The sequence below is a fragment of the Mirounga angustirostris genome, unplaced genomic scaffold (genome assembly GCF_029215605.1).
Source record: "Mirounga angustirostris isolate CCGP_5_RB_7025 unplaced genomic scaffold, mMirAng1.0.hap1 SCAF_8, whole genome shotgun sequence".
Classification (NCBI taxonomy): Eukaryota; Metazoa; Chordata; class Mammalia; order Carnivora; family Phocidae; genus Mirounga; species Mirounga angustirostris.
Genome location: NW_026991716.1, coordinates 44,277,693 through 44,290,382, shown reverse-complemented (window position 1 = coordinate 44,290,382; position 12,690 = coordinate 44,277,693).

The following is a 12,690-nucleotide window of genomic DNA, read 5'->3' as shown; positions in this document are numbered from 1 at the left end:
AGTTTGTTTCTCAGAGTCCATAGTCTCTCATGGTGGTAGATGTCATTTCTTTATGCTACATTTTAGAAAACCCAAGTTCACAAAGTTTAAGTCCCTTGATGAAAGTCTTATAGTCAGTAAGTTAGAAAGTAAACCTGGAATTTGAGTTCAGCTTTGAGTAACTCATATCTAGGATCTTTGACTCAATGGTGCTTGAGGCTCCCTCCCTCTTGGCATTTCTCAACATCACTTTACCCATAATCCCACAGGTCAGAAGTGGTTAATGGAGAGTTAACTGAGAAGATTATGGTGGGCATAGTGATGTTGTATTAACACACAGTGGAAAAAACATCAGGAATCCTGGGTCCCAGTCATGCTGTGGCCCTAAGTAGCAATATGACCTTCAATAAATTAATTCACCTTTGTATGCTTCAGATTTTTCAAATATAAAAAGATAATTAAATGATTGTTATGAAAACAACATGAGATCATGGATTTGCAATCTAGAACACTCTCCAAATAGCCATTGGCCACACAGATAAAATTCGTAATGCCAGGATCGATCCTCACTCCAAGTTCAGCCTGCCACTGCCATTATACTGGTTAAACTTTCAAAGCCTTCGTTTTGAGCTATCCATTATCTGTTTTTGTATTTTCTTTTTGGAATGACAGCCACAGAAAGTTTCTATAATAACATGAAAAGAAAAGAGTCCAGAACCTAAATATATAATTTAGAACCATTTCACACATTTTTTAAGAGTCAGTACTTTTGCTAAGTCCCTCAAAAAACTCTAAGGAGTAGCCCAAAGAGTTTAAAACCTCACCGGTTATTTTTGTTTTATTGACTCGTTTCTTAACACAGCCACAGCAGTGCGTTTGACACAAATACTACATTGATCCTAATTTTGTACCACACAGTTTTCTCTGTCCTGGATATCCCTCCAGCAGCAGGTGGCTCCCTTGAGCTGTACTTGCTATCATTTGGATGTCTCATTGCCTCAGATTCAGCTATCATCTGGTGAATGGCAATCCCTTCTTAATACCATGGAAAAAAAGGCCATCCAACTCAAGAAAATCCAGATAATCATATTGCTTTCAAGGTGACCTAAAGTTAATAGTGTATTTCTTAAGATATGCTTGAAATATGGTAATACACAGGTTCTCTCCTTTATTAAAGGAAACAGCTTGCATATGTTTCCTCTCCAGTTTCCCCAATTCAAAATTTATTCATTATGTGATGAATTTATAAGTCTATTGAGGATAAATAGCAGGAAATGATGTAGTGTTTCATAGAGACATGCCTCTCTATTCCACATTTTTCTGCCCTCATATGCTTGACTGTGGTAAGAAAGATAGAACTAAATGGATAACATATCATACTGTTAACATTTGAAATTTTACCAAGTCAGTGGATATTTTTCCTTTTTTAGATCAACAGTTTGCATGGTGACTTCTGTACATAGTTGGAAAACCCCACCAATCTGTGTTGAGGTTAAATAATTTTAGGTTTTACATCGTTTAATTTTTATATTGGGATGGCAGAAAATGGCTTTATATTTTCTCTACGCTGCCAGGTCATTTTCAAAATACAGAACTCTGCATCTGTTTTTTCCACAGTCCATACCTCATCTTGGTACGTGATACCATAAACAGAAAAAGTTGTCTTCCCTATATTTAGTTGCTTGAATCTCAGGCTGGATATTTTACTGCCCTGTAAGATGGCAGAAAATTGCCGGCAAGACAATTAAAAGCAAATAAAAACAAACCAATCTAATCCAAACAGATAAACAATAAGCACATCCAATCCCCAAATCAGGGGTCCCAGTGGTAAATACTTTCGGAAACCAGACAATTAATGAAGAGGAGCAACACACGTCCATGCAGTGAAAGAAATAGAGTGGGAATGGAGATTAGAGACTTCTTGTCTGCCTAATGATATTCATAACCAAAAACTTTAAATTAGTGTTAACTAAGCAAAGTGTATCCAGCGTCAATGTATTGTTGAATTCATGTTTAGTGACTGTGTAGCAAGCAAGGTTAGAAGATTGTGGACTTTGGCCTCTCCATTGTTTTGTTTTGTGAAATACATAGTGCTGATAAAAGAACAAAAGAGCCTTGACCCTTTGTGGTCTTATTACCAGTTACAGAAAATCTGGAAAAAATTAAATTCAGATAAAATTGAATATTAGTTCAAAAGGGACAGATTTTGGTAGGGACAATTTCCTAGTCAACGATAGTTTGTTGTGCTTCCAAAATTACTTCAAAACAACCAGAGTCTTCTGTTTTTCATAATGGAATAGATCTCATCATATGAATTGGCTGCTTCAACATTTATTCTTGTCCATTCTAGCTTTCTGTTAGAAAACAGAAATGCTTTTTAACAGAGTTCAGGGCTATGTCTGGACAAAGTCTGCCATTTCTATACACAAAAATAGCAGTTTAGAAATAAAAGGCATACTCTAATCAACCTTCATCTTAGCGGTGAATCTGAATTCCAGTTAGGTTAGATAACTAACCTAAAGTAAAAAAAAAAAAATAAATGAACATTTGTTTATTTTTATTTTTTTTTAAAGATTTTATTTATTCATTTGAGACACAAAGATAGAGAGAGAGCATGAGCAGGGAGAGAGGCAGACGGAGAGGAAGAAGCAGGCTCCCCGCTGAGCCAGGAGCCTGATGTGGGGCTCGATCCCAGGACCCTGGGATCATGACCTGAGCCGAAGGTAGACGCTTAACCATCTGAGCCACCCAGGCGCCCCTGAACATTTGTTTATTAACTTTATGCCTATATTATCACCAGTCTCCTACTCATATATAAAATATAAATCGTCTGGTATATTTTTTCCTACTTTTCTATTTTGCCAATAGCTCCAAGCAATAACAATTACCCAGTTGGAAAAAAACGTCAAATTCTACAAAATAGAATTAATATTGGCAACTTGCCTACAACCCAAACAGCGCTTACCTCTAGCAGCATAACCACAGTCTTACCTGGTATAGCAACAGATGACATCAAGGCAGAGGGTGACGTCCTCTAAAAACAGACAGGCTGGGGGCACCTGGGTGGCTCAGTCATTAAGCGTCTGCCTTCAGCTCGGGTCATGATCTCAGGGTCCTGGGATCGAGCCCCACATCGGGCTCCCTGCTCCGCAGGAAGCCTGCTTCTCCCTCTCCCACTCCCCCTGCTTGTGTTCCCTCTCTCACTGCCTCTCTCTGTCAAATAAAAAAAAAAAAAAAAACAGGCTGGATGAAGATACTCTCTCGCTGTTCATGTATAAGGGTAAACATTGTCAGCACTCACTGGAAGATAATATTTGATAAATAGTTCTTTAAACTCAGACCTTTAGGAATCTTACAGAATTTTTCAATGCTTGGTGTTTTCCAAATTTAATACTGTATCCAATCTCGTCCACATTAAGGAATGTATGATCAAGGATGCCATTTGTAAAGCACACTAAGATTCTGCCCCATGATCAGACACACTTGTGAACCAGAGACTTTGAAGTAAAGGAGAACTGTGATTCAGGGCAATCGATGCAATCACTCCACTTTGCAGAGCCCATTACTTACTTCAGTGACACTCTGCACTTGAAAACTGTATGATTGTTTCATTGCATTATCCTTTTATCTACTCATTCGAGTAATTCTGAGCATTTTCTATGTATGTGCTGAACATAGAACTGGATGCTGAGATGATAAAAGTTCATGCCTGGAAGGATCATCATCTGGCTGATGGAAAAGGTCTCAGTAATTGTTCACTCTGAGTTAAAATTAATTTGAGGTAAAAAACAAATTAGGAAAACAATGTATGGTAAAAGTACAATCATAGTATACAAATCTTGCTCTAAGTGTACAGAGGAAAGAATCTTTTCCTAGAAAGTAAGATAAAGTTTCCCAGAGGAATTGATATTTGATAATCCACAAACTCTGATGAATGAGAACAAAGGAAGACATTTTGTCCTCTTCAGTATCAGAATGAGTGCACAGGTTACTTGTTTCATGTTTCATGTTCTTTTGTTAACAGTGTGGTGGCTTTTATTAAACAGATCATTGGAACCATCCATTAAGCATATTTTACTTTTCTCAAGAAAGATTAATAGAAGGAAGATGTATATTTATGTATAGAAAAATGGGAAATTTCTCAACGGAAGACAAGTAATGAACAAAAGCCCCTTAAATACAGTTGCTTGACTGTGACATGGCTTGTGATTCTGTCCTTGAACACAGCAGGCTGCTCCTCAGCACTCGAGAATATTTCCTCAGGTTTCTCCTGCTCTGTCCTGTGGTCCACCACATTTAAACCTATTCTTTAAAGTTTTAAGATCCCTGTTCTCTTGCTTTCCTTCCTTTTCCTGAATGAAATCTTGCTCTCCAGTCCTTCCCTTCACTTACAAGGTGCTGCAATTTGGCAAAAGGTGCAAAAAAATATTCAAACTTTTTTACTTAATAATTTTATACCTAAATTGTCAAAGGGCAGCAAAAATTACTTTATTGTTTTATTATTTATTCATGTCACAAACAATAAAAAAAATACCCAGAATGCCCACATACAGTATTTTGATAAGTTGTGTTATATTCAAATAGTGAAATATCATGCAGATGTTACTAGTCCTTAAAAGAATACCCACTAATTTTATTTTTTAAATCCCATTAAAAATATAAAGCAAATGTTAGCTGTGATTATTACTAGGTGGAGGGTTTATATGTGATTTAAATATTCATCTTTATGCTTTACCACAATTTATAAGTTTTCTGTAATAAATATTATTGCTTCAATCTGAATATGCATAGAATAATGCTAGTTTAGCACTTGTCCATCTGTTTTTTTTCTTTTTTTAAACTTTTTTATTTAAACTCAACATATAGTATATTATTAGTTTCAGAGGTAGAGTTCAGCGATTCATCAGTCTTTTATAACACCCAGTGCTCATCAGATCACATGCCCTCCTTAATGCCCATCACCCTGTTATCCTATCCCCTCACCCTCCTCCCCTCCAGCAACCCTCAGTTTATTTCCCGAGATTAAGAGTCTCTCATGGTTTGTCTCCCTCTCTGATTTCATCTTATTTTTCCCTCCATTCTCCTATGATCCTCTGTTTTGTTTCTTAAATTCTACATGTGAGTGAAATCATGATAACTGTCTTTCTCTGATTGACTTATTTTGCTTAGCATAATACCCTCTAGTTCCATCCACATTGTTTCAATTGGTAAGATTTTCCTTTTTTGATGGCTGAGTAATATTCCATTGTATGTATATACTACCTATTCTTTTTAAAATTTTTTTTAATTTATTTTTTTTTAATATTTTATTTATTTATCTGACAGAGAGAGACACAGCAAGAGAGGGAACACAAGCAGGGGGAGTGGGAGAAGGAGAAGCAGGGTTCCTGCCGAGCAGGGAGCCTGATGCGGGGCTCGATCCCAAGACCCTGGGACCATGACCTGAGCTGAAGGCAGCCGCTTAACTGACTGAGTCACCCAGGTGCCCCTATACTGCCTATTCTTTATTCATTCATCTGTCGATGGACATCTGGGTTCTTTCCATAGTTTGGCTACCATGAGCATTGCTACTATGAACATTGGGGGTACAGGTGCCCCTTCAGGTCACTATGTTTGTATCCTTTGGGTAAATACCTAGTAGTGAAATTAATTGCTGGGTTATAGGGAAGCTCTGTTTTTAACTTTTTGAGGAACCTCCATACTGTTTTCCAGAGTGGCTGCACCAGCTTGCATTCCCACCAACAGTGTAGGAGGGTTCCCCTTTCTCTGCATCCTCACCAACATATGTTGTTTCCTGACTTGTTAATTTTAGCCATTCTGACTGGTGTGTGGTGGTATCTCTTTGTAGTGTTTTTTTTTTTTTTAAGATTTTATTTATTTATTTGAGAGAGAGAGAATGAGAGACGGAGAGCATGAGAGGCAGGAGGGTCAGAGGGAGAAGCAGACTCCCTGCCGAGCAGGGAGCCTGATGCAGGACTCGATCCTGGGACTCCAGGATCATGACCTGGGCCAAAGGCAGTCGCTTAACCAACTGAGCCACCCAGGTGCCCTCTCTTTGTAGTTTTGATCTGTATTTCCCTGATGCCGAGTGATGTTGAGCACTTTTTCATGTGTCTGTTGGCCATTTGGATGTCTTCTTTGGAGAAATGTCTGTTCATGTCTTCTGCCCATTTCTTGATTGGATTATTTGTATTTTTGGTATTGAGTTTGATAAGGTCTTTATAGATCTTGGATACTAGCTCTTTATCTGATAAGACATTTGCAAATATCTTCTCCATTCTGTAGGTTCTCTTTTGGTTTTGTTAAATGTTTCCTTTGCTGTGCAAAGGATTTGAACTTGATGAAGTCCCAATAGTTCATTTTTGCTTTTGTTTCCCTTGCCTTTGGAGACGTGTCTAGTAAGACTTTACTGTGGCCAAGGTCGAAGAGGTTGCTGCCTGTATTCTCCTCCAGGGTTTTGATGGATTCTTGTCTCACATTTAGGTCTTTCATCCATTTTGAGTTTATCTTTGTGTATGGTGTAAGAAAAAGGTCCAGTTTCATTCTTCTACATGTGGCTGTCCAACTTTCTCAACACTATTTGTTGAAGAGACTGTCTTTTTCCCATTGGATATTTTTTCCTGCTTTGTCAAAGATTAGTTGACCATAGCGTTGAGGGTCCACTTCTGGGTTCTCTATTCTGTTCCACTGATCTGGGTGTCTGTTTTTTTTTGCCAGTACCATACTGTCTTGATGATTATAGCTTTGTAATAGAGCTTGAAGTCTGTAATTGTGATGCCACTGGCTTTGCTTTTCTTTTTCAACATTCCTCTGGCTATTCGGGGTCTTTTCTGGTTCCATACAAATTTTAGGATTATTTGTTCCAGCTCTGTGAAAAAAAGTTGATGGTATTTTGTTAGGGATTGCCTTGAATGTGTAGATTGCTCTGAGTAACAAAGACATTTTAACAATATTTGTTCTTCTAATCCATGAGCATTGAACGTTTTTCCATTTCTTTGTGTCTTCCTCAATTTCTTTCATAAGTGTTATATAGTTTTCAGAGTACAGATCCTTTAAATCTTTGGTTAGGTTTATTCCTAGGTATCTTATATTTTTGGTCAATTAAACTACTGTCAAATACTATCTTAAGGTTTAAGATTGGGACTTTTCTTATCACTCAGCTGATAGAAGATTGGAGTGTTAGTAAAAAGTGTTGTTGGATCTGCCTTAATTTTCCTGAAAGCATATGTTTTAGGTAATCAGATTAGAGTTGAGATTTTGGCCCCAAATACTATGTTCTAATTATTTGATTTCAATGTTGTTACTTCAACCTTTGCCTGCACTTAAAAACCAAAAACTGAGAACCAAAACTCTGTCACATATGGAACACCAGGTATGTGCTTTGCACATTTAAATCTGTTTAATCTTTAAGGACAATCTTGTGAAGAAAGTGTCATTAGATACTTTTAAAAAAAGATGACTATACTGAAACTCAGGGAGGTAAAGTAAACTAGTCCAAAGATATTTAAGCGGAACCAGGATTCAAGGTCAAATTATTCACCTTGAAAGACCATACTATCATCCCAGTGCAAATAGTGTACCTCACTAGTGTTCTGGGAAACAACAAAAAACTCCCTCTATTGTTCCAAAGACTCATACTCATCAATCATTATATTTTTCTCTTTTATGGTAGAAAAAAATCTGTGCTTATTTAGCCAGACAAAATGAGAAATATATTGCTACTACCAAATATTTCACATACTGCAATAAACAACACAAAACTTTTGAAAATTCTTACGGGAAATATCTTTGCATCAAAATTATACTTAATCTGTTTTATGTTGCTACTGAAATACAAAGAAACTGTCAGTCAAACTGCCACAAATGAGATATTCGAGTTATAATTAGTTCTTATCAGTGCCTCTCAGCAAGAGTTTAGATATCCTTGCTTTTTTGAAATGATCTATTATTGTGCATAAAAACCTCTATGGTGGGAGAAATTTGAAGGTGTTTAAATCAAATTGCATGTATATGAAGGAGAATGGGAAATTACTGAGGAGAGTGGTAGTTTTCTTTTCAGGAGTTTGAGAACAAAAGCCAGTTGAAAATAATCTCTAGTAGGAAGAGAAAGAAATTACTTCAAACTCACTGAAAAATTTCTAGGTTACACTAAATACCCAGACACATTTATAGACCATGAATCTTATAGGGACATCTCTACCTATTTGTTTTGTTATTATCTTTAGTTTATAGCTCATATCCCAGGTGTAAGAGGAAATAAACCAGCTGATTATATTGTTCCATGGATGAGTCTGTTTTGTTTCATTTTATTTTGTTTTTTGATGCTAAGAAGATAAAGATACTGGAAAAAAACTAGTTGAAGTAGTTGAAGTTTTGTTTTTTGAAGCTCTAACTAGATAAGAAGAAAGTGATAGGTAAAGTGAGACTTATATGTAATGAGAAAGTAGGGACCAGAGGCTCACTAATGTAAAACACTATATTCACAGGGCATCTGGGTGGCTCAGTTGGTTAAGCCTCTGACTTCAGCTGGGGTCATGATCTCAGGGTCCTGGGATCGAATCCTACATTGGAATCCCTGCTCAGCGGGGAGCCTGCTTCTCCCTGTCCCACTCCCCCTGCTTGTGCATGTGCTCTCTCTTTCTCTCTCTCTGTCAAATAAATAAATAAAATCTTTTTTAAAAAGAACTATATTCACAGAAATAACAAGGAAGAAAATGCATCGTGTCAAGAATTGTTGCTGTTTGAATTTAACATTTCTGGATGGTGCTAATTTACATGTGGCTGAAACAGTAAAGTTGTTGGTTGGGGAAGCTGAGGTTATAAACACTTGATAGATGGTTAGAGGAATGTCTCAGGATGATGACAGTACTTGTGATAAGAGACTATGAACTAAGTATCAAAGTCATCAGTAAAAGATGGCAAGTGTCAGAAATGACAGTAGATTGTCATGAATGGCACAGTGACTCTATTTGAAGTTGCAATTTTAAATGTCCCCACATTAGAGCAAGTCAATATGACCCCAAATATGGTATGGAAATATCAGTACAGCAAATACTTTTTTCCTTGATATGGACTTGAATTGCTTTCTCTACCCATTATGTTTCCTCCACAACCATCATCCATGGGAATGCTGGGTAACATATCATTCTATGGCAATCAGTAAAAAATTACTTCTGAAGAAATTCATTTAATAGTAAGATAAGTAATAAGTTATAATTTCATAGTTTTCACTGATATTAACATTTATCTCATCAACCAAAACCGCCCTAAGATTGTGGAACGATCTAGTTAATATTAACTGTGGAATGTACCTAGGAAACACCCCTTGATTTTTGCTTTGAACAGCAATCAATATAGAGATGTTTATTGTATAACATTAATATGGTCTTAGAAAATACTTTATAGTAACAAGATTATACTTCGGTAGCAAACAACCTCAGATTTCAGTGGCTTAATACAACGCTTGTTTCCTGCTCATACTATATATCAGATAAAGTTGATGTAGACATGTGTTTGTGTATGTGTGCAACGAGGGTTGTGTATTATACTCCATAGTAGTACAATCACTAAGGGACTCAGTGTAATGAAGGGTCCAGCATTTGGAATATCAGTAGTGTGGCTGATATAGCAGGAGATGAAATAGATAGAGTGACATTCTAGTTCATATATGCTTTGCAATGGAAGTGACACATAACACTTCCACCCACAGCCCATGTCAGAACCAGTTTTGTCACCCGACCTAATGAGGAGATAAGAAACATGGGAAACCAGATGGAATGTTTGGTGAACACCATAGTGCCTGCCATAAGTCTTCTTTGATTGGCATCCAAGAGAAGTTTACAGTGCAGGGCAAGTCTCCATAATAAGATTTGTGATGGGTAAAATATTTGCCTTTTTATGTAAACTGAAAGAAAATTATTTTGAATGAAAGTCTAACATCTGCATTTCAATTTTTGGAAATATTATCTACAGAATTTGAAGTTCTGTAAATGGCCTTAATTTTCTTCACGATTTATAGTTTCTAAATATCTTGTAGTTCCAAATGAGCAAATGACAATAGATTTGTTGTCTGATCTTATTTTGTTATGATTTGATGATTGTCTAAATGATGGAGCAGCATTAGAATACCTCTGGTTCTTGGATTTCAGCTCTGCATCTACATTCTCACCTTCAAATAAATGTCTCTGACAATTTTTCTCATTCTTCATACACTCTCTTGTTCTGGCATTTTTTTCCAGCTAACCTGTTTTATATTGCTAAATTAAAATCCTAGGTATTTTACCCCTATCTCACTGATTCCGTATTCTTCCATTTGTGTCCAACTATGCCTAAAACAACCTTCTCAGTTCTGATCTTTAGAAAAATATTGAGGAAATTGCATCTCTGGGGAGATAAGGATAGGAAAGTTCTCAACATCCTTAAGTTGTATGTATGCATGTTGCATATTAGAAAAGTCCATAATCTTCATCTTTAAGTTGAGCCAAATGGGCAGTATCTTTTCCTTCAGGAACCCATAGCAATTTCCTCTCAAGTTTTTTGTTTGTTTTAATTAAAATATAATTGACATACAATATACAAAGCTCCTGGAGTTAGGCCCCATTGATTTTCTCTTTCTTTTTTTTAAGATTTTATTTATTATTTATTGAGAGAGAGAGAACAAGAGCAGACAGAGGGGCAGAGGGAGAAGCAGATTCCCTGCTGAGCAGAGAGCCCAATGCGGGACTCAATCCCAGGACTCTGGGATCATGACCTGAGCCGAAGGCAGATGCTTAACGGACTGAGCCACCCAGGCGCCTGTAGGCCCCACTGATTTTCAAAGCCAGACATTAGGGGGACCTGTTTTCTCAGTACAGGTCTCCAGGGTGGGGGATGCCCAATGTGGGTCTTGAACCTCTTCCTTCTCAGAGAAGACCTCTGTGCCTCTGATATCTCTCTGGCTTGGGACTCACTGTGCTGGGGGCATGGGTCCCAACTAGACCATGTTTCTGCTCCTCCCAACCTTCTCAATATAGCTTTTTCTTTATATCTTTTGCTATGGGATAGCTGTTCTGCTAGTCTTCAGATAGTTCGCAGAATTGCTCTCTGTATAGTTGAAACCTTGGTGTGTCCATGGGAGGAGGTGAGCACGGGATCCTCCTACACTGCTATCTCGATCAGGATCTCCTCTCAAGTTTTTGAATTTGTGGTCTACTCTTAGATACTCAAAGTGTTCACAGCAAGCAACATTATGTATTGTCCTGATTAGAAATCACATAATGATGAAAAAAAATAAAAATGTTCATAATGAATTATTGATGTTATAAAATATATTTGGTCGGGCGCCTGGGTGGCTCAGATGGTTAAGCGTCTGCCTTCGGCTCAGGTCATGATCTCAGGGTCCTGGGATCGAGTCCCGCATCGGGCTCTCTGCTCCTTGGGAGCCTGCTTCTCCCTCTGCCTCTCTCTCTCTGTCTCTCATGAATAAATAAATAAAATTAAAAAAAAAATAAAAAAATAAAAAAAAATAAAATATATTTGGTCTTCATATTCATTTTGTGATTTCTTTAGAACAATTTCTCAGTGATTCATATCTTAGAAATTAAAAGCTATGCATCAGTGTGAACCTATTATATACCTGATAGATTCCTTCAGGAAGCAGAAAAGTGAATATTTCTTCTTCCCGTTTTTTTTTTTTTACTTATTTTTCCTGAAAGAATATAAAGCAGATCCCCAAAAACGAGGAATCTATATGAAGTGATTTGTCAATTCTTCTAAGATACCACTGCTTACTTGGCTTCATCTTCTTATTTTGGAAAGTAAGTTCCTGGAGGACAGAGCCCAAATGTACTTTTGTGTCTTACTTCTCAGGATTTAGAAAGGTGTGAAAGAAGTTTGGAGGAGTTATTGTAGAAGAGATATGTATTTTCTAAATGAGATTTGGATAACAGCTTATGTCTAATCCCTCTGTGACTAAAGATGCAAAGTATTGTCAGAACAGTTTTGTTCATCAAATTGTAAAGCACAAATTTATTTTGATACTCTTCTGGCACATATGAAACCAGCAGAATTAAACTCAATCCTTAGGAGTCCTTCACATAGGATCTGTTTCTAAGAAGCAAAAGGCAGTTTCATGGGCTTGATAGTGGGTTAAAAGTAAAATGATTTGAGGACCAATTACCAGCAACTCACTAGTTAGTTTTTGATAGTTGCATGGCTTCAATATTACTTTATGACTAAATCTACTTCATTAGCAGGGAGCTATTTTCATTTTTCTAGATTAAATGTTGATGCTTATTTAGTGAGAAATGAGGGTTCTTAAGACTTGCATTTGTGTTAATTTTTATATACCTAATTAATAATGCATATAGTAAAAATAAGATCTTTATTTTGTTCTCACTATTCATAACTAAAATATGAGGCATTTTACCTCAACAATAAACTACTTTTTATGATCAATAAGGTGTAAAATATTGAGGTCCACTTATTTTATCCAATCTCCAGTGCTTGATATTCTCACAAAAAAAGATTATTTCCACAATAGCAAACATTTCTTTAATATCTCTGTGAAAGACTGATACCTGAAAAGCTGGATTCAAAAAATAATAATAATAAAGTATAAAATACAGTTCACCATTAGAAGAAAATAGGTACTTTGGAATAGTCTCAGCCTTTCATTAGTTAGGCTATCTGCTAGAAATGCCTGGGGGCAGTCACCTGGGCCCATACTACGTG